Source organism: Nyctereutes procyonoides, unplaced genomic scaffold (assembly GCF_905146905.1).
Source record: "Nyctereutes procyonoides isolate TBG_1078 unplaced genomic scaffold, NYPRO_anot_genome, whole genome shotgun sequence".
Classification (NCBI taxonomy): Eukaryota; Metazoa; Chordata; class Mammalia; order Carnivora; family Canidae; genus Nyctereutes; species Nyctereutes procyonoides.
The window spans coordinates 32096036-32105793 of NW_026575121.1; the positions used below are offsets into that span (position 1 = coordinate 32096036).

Genomic DNA, 9758 nt, shown 5'->3' on the forward strand with positions numbered 1-9758 from the left:
GGACGTAATCTTATTGCAAACCAAAGAGCCCAACTAATAGATAACCCACATTAGAAGAAGTTTCCTGCCAAATGCTTCAAAAAGGACAAGGAAGGAAATGTCCAAAAAGTGATTGCTGGATTTGGTGACTTTGACATTATAGATGAGCAGTAAAAGCAAGTCAGAGAAGAGAGGAGTAGGGAAACCATATGGTGGTGGGAGTAGAGTGACCAGGAGTGGTAAGGTAGATACAGTAAGGGTCAGTTATATTCAAGATGGTTGATGTTTTTGTTCTTTATGGATGCTGTAGGAAACTACCATGAACTTATTGGCTAAAAATAATGCAAATTTAGAGATCAGAAATCCTAAGAGTGAGGTGTTGGCGGAGCTGCATTCCTTTTGGAGGCTATAGGGCACAGTCTCTTTCCTTGCCTTTTCCAAATTCTAAAGACTGCCTGCATTCCTTCTCTCATAGCACCCCCTCCATCTTCAAGGCCAGCAAGGTAACACCTTCTAGTGTCTCTCGCCTCTGATTCCATTATCACATCTCCTTCTCTAACTCTAACTTTCCTGCCTCTTATAAGGATGTCATGATAGGTTGGGTTCACCTAGATAAACCAGGAAAGTCTCTCCATCTCAAATTCCTTAACTTAATCACATTGCAAAGTCCGTTTTGCCATGGAAGATCACATATTCTCAGTTTCTGAAAATGAGGACATAGACAACTTGAGAGGTCACTGTTCTATCTATCACAAGTTGAGTAGGTGCAAAAAGAAAGAGGGTAGTATCTGAGAACTATAGTCCAGGAAAAACGTTTTGTAAGCTGGATATACTTGTCCATTTAATCATACAATGGGCTCTATGGATACAGACTTGTATCATTCAGTTTCTCCTATTGATTGACTTACAGAGTCTTCATAAGAGTTCTATAAATGTGAATGGAACTGAAATGATGTCCAAGTCTCTTCACCTATTTCAAATATTCTGAATTATAAGTGTAAAAATGTGTACTTCCATTTGATGGTTGATCGTGAAATCAGACTTCTCAGATGAATATTTGTTTTCCTTTCTGTCCAACTGAATAACTGACTTTGAATATTTTGTTTAGGTAATTGCATTTTACTTCTATGTATTTTAAATCAATGCATGAAATTGTCAAATGTAGTTCATAAGACTATAGATACTAGGCCATTGACAGAAAATGGATATTTTATTTATAAACCTTAAATCTGGAGGTTGTTGGGCAATAAAACTGTCTTTGGATATTATTACCTATTTATGACATATGCCATTTTCATTTCAGGCTTACTGTACCTATTCTTCTGCTGAAGTAAAATTAATACTTTCTACCCTAAAAATAAAACTCACGTTCATAGAATAAATTGAAATATTTAATAGACACATGCAAACACAGGGGACTGCTACTACCATATAGTAAATAATATACATGAATAAAAAATAGTGAAAAATGCACTCCATAGGAGCTAAAATATCATCTTAATTATAATCAAGTGTGTTGATTAGTAAGGAAAAATTTTAAAATGCAAGTATTTGATGATTAGCAACAAATTCTTTGTGTGTAGCAGCAATTGAATAATTTGGTCTCACAAGACATTAAAGAGAAAGTAGAGAGTATATTTTGACCATTCAAAGAGTAAATATAAGTCAATATCACCCTCATTCTTATTAAAGAAATTATATGTTCATTATGGAGGCAAGAGAGACCCACACAAATATGTACACATATATTCAATAATTATAAGGGGATTCACCATAAGGCTGAAGAATGGCCAAGGGAAGGAGGGAACACATTTAAAATGCATTAAGAAGGAGATCAGAGAAAGAATTTCCCAACTGATATTCTTCCAAGGAAGGAAATAAAATATTCTCCTCCTGTGAGGGTTTTTTACCCACATTTTATTATGAAAATTTTCAAACATAAAGTTGAAAAAATTGTTATCATTTTACTATACTTGCTTTACCTATCCATTTGCCCATTCATCAGTCCTTCAAATCTTCTTAAGGACAGTGTGACAGTTATATTTTGGAGATGATTGAATTGGTTGTACAAGACAATGCCTTAGATCCATGATTCTCAGTGTGAAAAGGGAGCACAGAGTGGTGTAGTGAGGTCTGAACATCTCCCACTTGCTGCCCCACCCCTGAATCATAGCTACCATTATTGTGTGTTGGGGCCACAAAAACAGTCCTTGAAAAGAACTGCTGACCTACATGATGTTGTGGTCTTTCTGTTACTCCTCTAATTCTATGCGAATATTCAATTACCTTTTCCTCCCAGTCCTAATTCATATTCTTCTTTCTAATATGAACAGCTATCTCTTTGACTCAAGAAAAAGCCAGTTTCATTTCTACCTTCGCTTCCTTTTTCTGCTTTTACGTGGAATATCTAATATTTTCTCCTCCTCCTTTATTAATCTGACGTACTTCTTTAACATTGTACTCAGAAACCCATTTGCTAGGTGAGGTCTTTCCTGACTATGTGTCCTTGTTCTGGTTGTTCTCCTGTCTTTTTTTCAAATTTCCTTTTCCATTTTTTTTTTTTAAGTCCATAGTCTAGGGGCACCTGGGTGGCTCAGTGGTTGAGCATCTGCCTTTGGCTCAGGTCGTGATCCCAGGGTCCAGGGACTGAGTCCTTCATCGAGCTCTCTGCAGGGATCTTACTCCTCCCTCTGCCTCTTGTGTCTCTCATAAATAAATAAATAAAATCTTTTAAAAAATTAATAAATTCTATAGTAAAAAAAAAATCCATAGTCTATGTTGTGAAATGGAGCACTTCATTTGGTAAAATCTTACATAATTTGACATTTTGAGATACGTTGGTTAGATTATTGCTTCCTGCCCATGGATGTTGCTAAGTAAGCATCGTTAAAGTCTCTCCTCCCCTCCTCTCTCCTCTCCCTCTCTACTGTCTCTCCCCCTCCCCTCCCATCATGTCTAAGTCAGAGCTTCCCAAAGAGCCTGAGCAGCTGCGGAAGCTCTTCATCGGAGGTTTGAGCTTTTAAACAACTGATGAAAGTCTGAGGAGCCATTTTGAACAATGGGGAATGTTTACAGACTGCATGGTAATGAGAGATCCAAACACCAAGCACTCCAGAGGCTGTGGGTTTGTCACGTATGCCACCATGGAGGAGGTGGATGCAGCCATGAATGCAAGGCCACACAAGGTGGATGGAAGTGTTGTGGAACCAAAGAGGGCTGTCTCAAGAGAAGATTCTCAAAGACCTGGTGCCCACTTAACTGTGAAAAAGATTTTTGTTGGTGGCATTAAAGAAGACACTGAAGAACATCATCTAAGAGATTATTTTGAACAGTATGGGAAAATTGAAGTGATTGAGATCATGACTGACCTAGGTAGTGGCAAAAAGAGAGGTTTTGTTTTTGTGACATTTGATGACCATGACTCTGTAGACAAGATTGTCATTCGAAAATCCCATACTGTGAATGGCCACAACTGTGAAGTAAGGAAAGCCCTATCGAAGCAAGAGATGATTAGTACTTCATCCAGCCAAAGAGGTCGAAGTGGTTCTGGAAACTTTGGTGGTGGTCGTGGAGGTGGTTTTGGTGGGGATGACAATTTTTGTCATAGAACTTCAGTGACTGACATGGCTTCAGTGGAAGTCAAAGTGGTGGTGGATACAGTGGCAGAGGGGATGGCTATAACGGATTTGGTAATGATGGAAGCAACTTTGGAGGTGGCGGAAGCTATAACAACTTTGGCAACTACAACAATCAATCCTCAAATTTCGGACCCACGAAAGGAGGAAATTTTGGAGGCAGAAGCTCTGGCCCCTATGGTGGTGGAGGCCAATATTTTGCCAAACCACGAAACCAAGGTGGCTATGGTGGTTCCAGCAACACCAGAAATTATGGTAATGGCAGAAGGTTTTACTTACTGCCAGGAAACAAAGCTTAGCAGGAGAGAGAAGCCAAAGAAGTGACAGGGAAGCTACAGTTTACAGCAGATTTGTGAACTCAGCCAAGCACAGTGGTGGCAGGGCTTAGCTGCTGCAAAGAAGACATCTTTTAGACAATATTCATGCATATGGGCAAAAAACTCAAGGAATGTTTTTGTGACTAATTGTATAACAGGCTATTTTAGTTTCTGTTCAGTCGAAAGTATAAAACATCCCAACAAAGGGTTTTAATGTAGTTTTTTTTTTTGCACCCATACTGTTGATTGCTAAATGTAATAGTCTGATAATGATGCTAAATAAATGCTTTTTTTAAAAATTGACATTTCATTTGTGAACTTATATTTAAGTTATATTCCTCACACCACACCCCCCTCCCCCCTAAACACTGTAAGCCTTTAGTCAAAATTTGCCTAGTAGACTAATTTACATTTACATGAGTCTGGGAACTCATGATGGGCAAAAGATCATTGTTGAGAGGTAAATCAACTCTGTATTGTTAACTCTGTGTCATATCTTTCACCATTAGGTTTCATTTTCTATACTGGAGGCAGTTTTAGGGAAAGAAAATTGCAAATCAAATTACTGCTATCCTACTCATTTATTCTGATTGAGTATGTAATTTGGTCAGTGACTTTTAGGGGATGGAGCCCTGAAAACTACATTTCCCAGGATCCCTTGTCCCTGGTTTCTCACTGGTTTGACCAGTGAGAGACACTGGTGGGAGATTGGAGGGTGGGAGGAAAGAAAATTGTTCCCCTGCACCTCACCACTCCCTACCAACTCCTGGGTATCATCTTTGACAGAGAGACTTTATCAGGACATGGCTTCGTGTCCTGTGAAAATGCATATCCTTTCACAGTTCCTTCAGGGTAGGCTTAATACTGTTTTCAATTCCCACCACAATGGCTGGCTTCTATGAACATTGTGGTGTAGGTGCCACTTCGGATCACTACATTTGTATCTTTGGGGTAAATACCTGGTAGTGCAATTGCTGGGTCATAGGGTAGCTGTATTTTGAACTTCTTGAGGAATCTCCATACTGTAACAGCAATGTTCACAGTAGCAAAACTGTGGAAAAAGCCAAGATGCTCATCCACAAATGAATAGATAAAGAAGAGGTGGTATATATACAATGGAATATTACTCAGCCATCAGGAAGGTTGAATACTTACCATTTACCTTGATGGGGATGAAAACTGGAGGGTATTATGCTGAGCAAAATAAGTCAATCAGAGAAAAAACAATTATCATACGTGGAATATAAGAAATAGCACAGAGGATCATAGGGGAGGGGAGGGAAAACTGAATGGGAAGTCATCAGGGAGAAAAAACATGAGAGATTCTTAACTATAGGAAACAAACTGAGGGCTGCTTGAGGGGAAGTGAGTGGGGGGATGGGGTAATGGATGATGGACATTATGAGGGCATGTGATGTGATGAGCACTGGGTGTTATACGCATCTGATAAATTATTGAACAGTTCATCTGAAACTAACGATGTACTGTATGTCAGCTAATTGAATTTAAATAATGATAATAAAAACAATGGCTGAATTTGGTGACCTGCTTATACTTTCTCACCACTTTATCATTTAAGCCCTTGGGTTTGTGGCTGCTTTTTGCTGTTGTTAATCTTTGAGTTGTCTCACAGTCCCCTGTTTGGCTTTTTGTCTCTTCCAACACTTCTATCTCTAATTCCACATATAAAATCTCCTCTATTGAATTACCTAGCACTGGCGCTGTTTTCCTGCCTGAACTGTGACTGAAACAGTATCGGGTCTTCTCTCCCCCTACTTCCCCAGGAAGGCATATGATCTGTGGACACACGATCAGTGTTTCTGATATACGAAGATGCTCTAAAAAAAAAAAAACAAAAGGAACTGAAAATTTTGTACTAGATGGAAAATTTATATACACTGATGTCCATATATTTAATTTAGAATGTGTCTGATGTTTCTACCTGAATTTATATTTTTATTCACATAATTAGTTTAAGGTTCTCCCAATTCTGAAACAGACACAGTTTTTACACTTTTGTTTTGAATGTGTTTCTGCATCTCCTATAATGATGCAATATTTAACAGAAGTTGACACTAAAACCAAGTCCCCACTTCCATCTAAAAGGTAATCTCATTTTTCTGTTCTTTCTGGGGGCCAAGGAGTAAAGAATAAATTCACTCAGGAAACAGGAACCAGATCCAGGCTACAGGACCCATGGACAGGGAGGGAAAAAGAGTAAGAAAAGGACTGAGCCCAGAGCTGGGATGAGACACACTCTCCTCAGTATCCCCTCCTTGGCTTTGCTTGGAAATTCTATATTTTCTCAGTCACAGCTCCTGTATGTGAGCTTTCAGCAGTTGGCAGCTCTCCAGTTGAGCACTTCATTTCACACAACAGCTCTAATTTTCAAATATTGACTTGAAGACTTAGTCTCCCTGGTGCCAGCTCAATTCCTAAACATTATTGCATTTAAAGCTTTGATTATTATGATGTACTATTGGGGGTTCCAGTTATCAAACTAAATTCATCTTTGTGGAATTTCTTTTATTGTAGTTCAGCAAGGGTACTCTACGTGTATGTAGTCATATATAAAGGATGTCAAATCCATTGTTAAATATGCATTATGCAAAGATTTATATTTAAAATGAACTTGAAATCTACAAATTATATATCAAGGATGATGAATGTTATGTACCAGGACACATTATAAATAAAAGTGTGTGCTGCTCATTTTGGATATGCGAAATAGTCTGCTTTTAGTATATTAGAAGCAGAGGCATTTTCACCAGCCTGACATTAGAAAGTGTGCTCTACATTTGATCAGGGTTATTGGAAGTATAGGACTTGGTAAAAGGAAAATAAGATTATGAGTTGCCAATAGTATTTCATAATAAAGAATAGTATATTACCACATTTCTTAAATGTGAAAACATTTAATAATTACCATGGAAAACAGTACATTTTAATAAAATGTTCAAAACACAGTTATAAAAATAGATAGTAGACTTTTTCCCCATGAATTAAGGAAATCAAGTAGAACTTCTTGAGAAATAGGTTATGTAGAACACTATTCAACAAGTGACTGCCTTCTTTTTCCTCTTCATTTTGGTTTGGTAGCTCTGAACATAAATGGTTGAGGAGATAATCAGCTGAGACTGATTATACAATGGACTGTTTAATAAAACCATCTATTTGATGATTAAAAACTAAGGTTGGGCAAAGTGGACTAAGATTAAGGAGAGCAGTTGGAACATAATGCATCAAGTCTTAAAAATGTGGAACAGCATTTCCTCTTTAGAGATTATAGAAGATCCAGTACTACTGGAAGGAAGATCTCCAAGGGAAGGACAGAAGCAGATAGGCAGGTGTGAGAGGCTGGTCCATGAGCTGGGAATCTCCAGTGCTGTGCTCAGAAGCATGGCCTTTATTCATGGGTAGGTAGGGGCCATCAGCATGTTTTAACTGAGTGTCTCCAGGGGCAACCGTCATACAGGTAGCACTGGAGAAAATGGGTTAGAAGGTAGGAGTGTGGAGAAAACAATTCAGAAGCTATCGCGGTAATCCAGAGGAGAATTCATGAGGGCTGAATTAAGAAAGACACAGTGGAGATATAAGGTGTGAATGAGGTGAGATTTAATAAACATTTAAGAATATAAATTGATCAAGATGATTTATGTCTCTCAACAATTAAATATCTTTCAATCATTCATTTGGGTTCAATTGAAAAACAGATGAATAAAGATGATGCAAGATAAATATATATAATGGAATATTACTTAGTCATCAAAAAGAATGAAATTTTGCTATTTGCCACGATGTGCTTGGAACTAGAGGGTATTATGCTAAGTGAAATAAGTCAGTCAGAGAAAGACAAATATATTATTTCACTCATATGTGAATTTAGGAAACAGATGAACATAGGGGAAGGGAAGGAAAAATAAAATAGATGAAAGCAGAGAGGGAGACTCTTAACTCCAGGAAACAAAGGACTGCTGGAGGGGGTGTGGGTGGGGCAATTGGGTGATGGTCATTAATGAGGGCACTTGATGTAATGAGCACTGGGTGTTATATACAACTGATGGTAACTAAATTCTACCCCTGAAACTAGTAATAAGTATATTTTAACTTTAATTCTAAATTGAGTTTAAATAAAAGATTTTTAAAAACTAGATGTGTTCAAAAAACAAACAAAAAACTAGATGTGGGGATCCCTGGGTGGCGCAGCGGTTTAGCGCCTGCCTTTGGCCCAGGGCACGATCCTGGAGACCCGGGATCGAATCCCACGTCGGGCTCCCGGTGCATGGAGCCTGCTTCTCCCTCTGCCTGTGTCTCTGCCTCTCTCTCTCTCTCTCACTGTGTGCCTATCATAAATAAATAAAATTTAAAAAAAACTAGATGTGTTCAACAAATTAAAGAATAATACCACCAACACCTGAAACTCATGTGTTAACCAAACTTTTAAAAGAATAGAAAAAAAGAATTATCTGGAAAAGAACAATAATGTGTAGTATCAGAAAAGAACAATATATCAGCTCCATCCCTTCTACCTATGTATGCATGAATGTCATCTATAAATCTAGCAGATAATCATTCAGTCTTGGTTTGATCCTTCAAGTGACTATTACCTCTTTCTCTCTACAACACTTCCATTATGGTTCAGCTCATCATTTGTCATTTTTCCCTTATGTTGATCAGAGATTTATCTTGCTGAAACTCCTACCCATTTGGTTTTACTCTCGCCATACTTCAGACATTTAAAGATGGCTATAATATCCCCATTAAATTTTCTTTGGCTAATCATCCAGGTTTCCTTTATTTGCATCTTCAAACTCTTTTCACTCTTTCTTTAATGTCAATAGTTCCTTTATAATATGGAGATCAAGATTTTACAGTATTTTAGATATGGTAAGATCAGTGCAGGGACAGGGATCCCCAGCCAGTAGGGCAGAATTAATTTCCTAAACTTTCTGTATTTGTTATCCAAGTTAGTTATTAGCACCATATCTCTTCTTTACCACCTTCTTCATATTTCTATTCTTGGTCCCCAACCCTTTCAAGATTTCATAGAATTCTTATTAAGAATGGGAGAACTGGAATTCTTCTTAGGAATATTTTATTTTTATTAGTTTTAGAGTGATGACAAATCCTTGGAAAATAGAAAAGAAATGTAACAAAATCTTGTTTAATGCCTTGACTCCTACTAACTGCAGCAAATGACTCCTTGTGGATCAATTAAATTAGAACTGGGCAAGGGAATTCTATTCAATTCAAGGGAATAAGGGAGGGTAATGGTAAGCCCAGTTAATCCCAAAATATATGGCTCCAGAGGTGATAGCTGTCTTACTCGACAGCCTATCAACAACGAAGCAATTTGCTCTTTGATACATACACTGTTCATTTATCATAGGTTTTTCTTTCTTTCATTCTTGTTTAGCCAGCACATAACAGATTCCCTCTTCCCTCTAACCATTCATTCATTTTTATTGTTTCATTCTGAACTCCCTCCAAGTTGTCATCATATTTCTTTTACCTAAATGCCCCAAACTGTTATAAAAATCATCAGAAAGGAATATCTGATCATTTTCGTTGGAAATACCATTAATATTAAATACTCCCTAAGCTTCATTATGTTTAACTCTCCACATGACCTTCAAAAAACTTTAGTTCCTACTCTCAAGAAGTTTCCATTCCAGTAGGTGAAGTACAGAAAGATGTAGGCTGACTTTGATGACATCCCACATTTTTTCTAAGCCATACTGAGATAATTTTCCAAGCTGTCAATAATAATTTGTTTTGTCTTTGAACAGCTCTATCGGGAGAGTGTAAGGGGGGGGGAGTAGTTGGT

The 9758-nt window shown here is 37.7% G+C and overlaps 1 pseudogene; it reads left to right on the forward strand.

Annotated features, from left to right (window-relative positions):
- Positions 1-2930: 2930 nt before the first annotated feature.
- Positions 2931-3913, forward strand: LOC129516463 (heterogeneous nuclear ribonucleoprotein A1-like; annotated as a pseudogene).
- The last annotated feature ends 5845 nt before the right edge of the window (positions 3914-9758 follow it).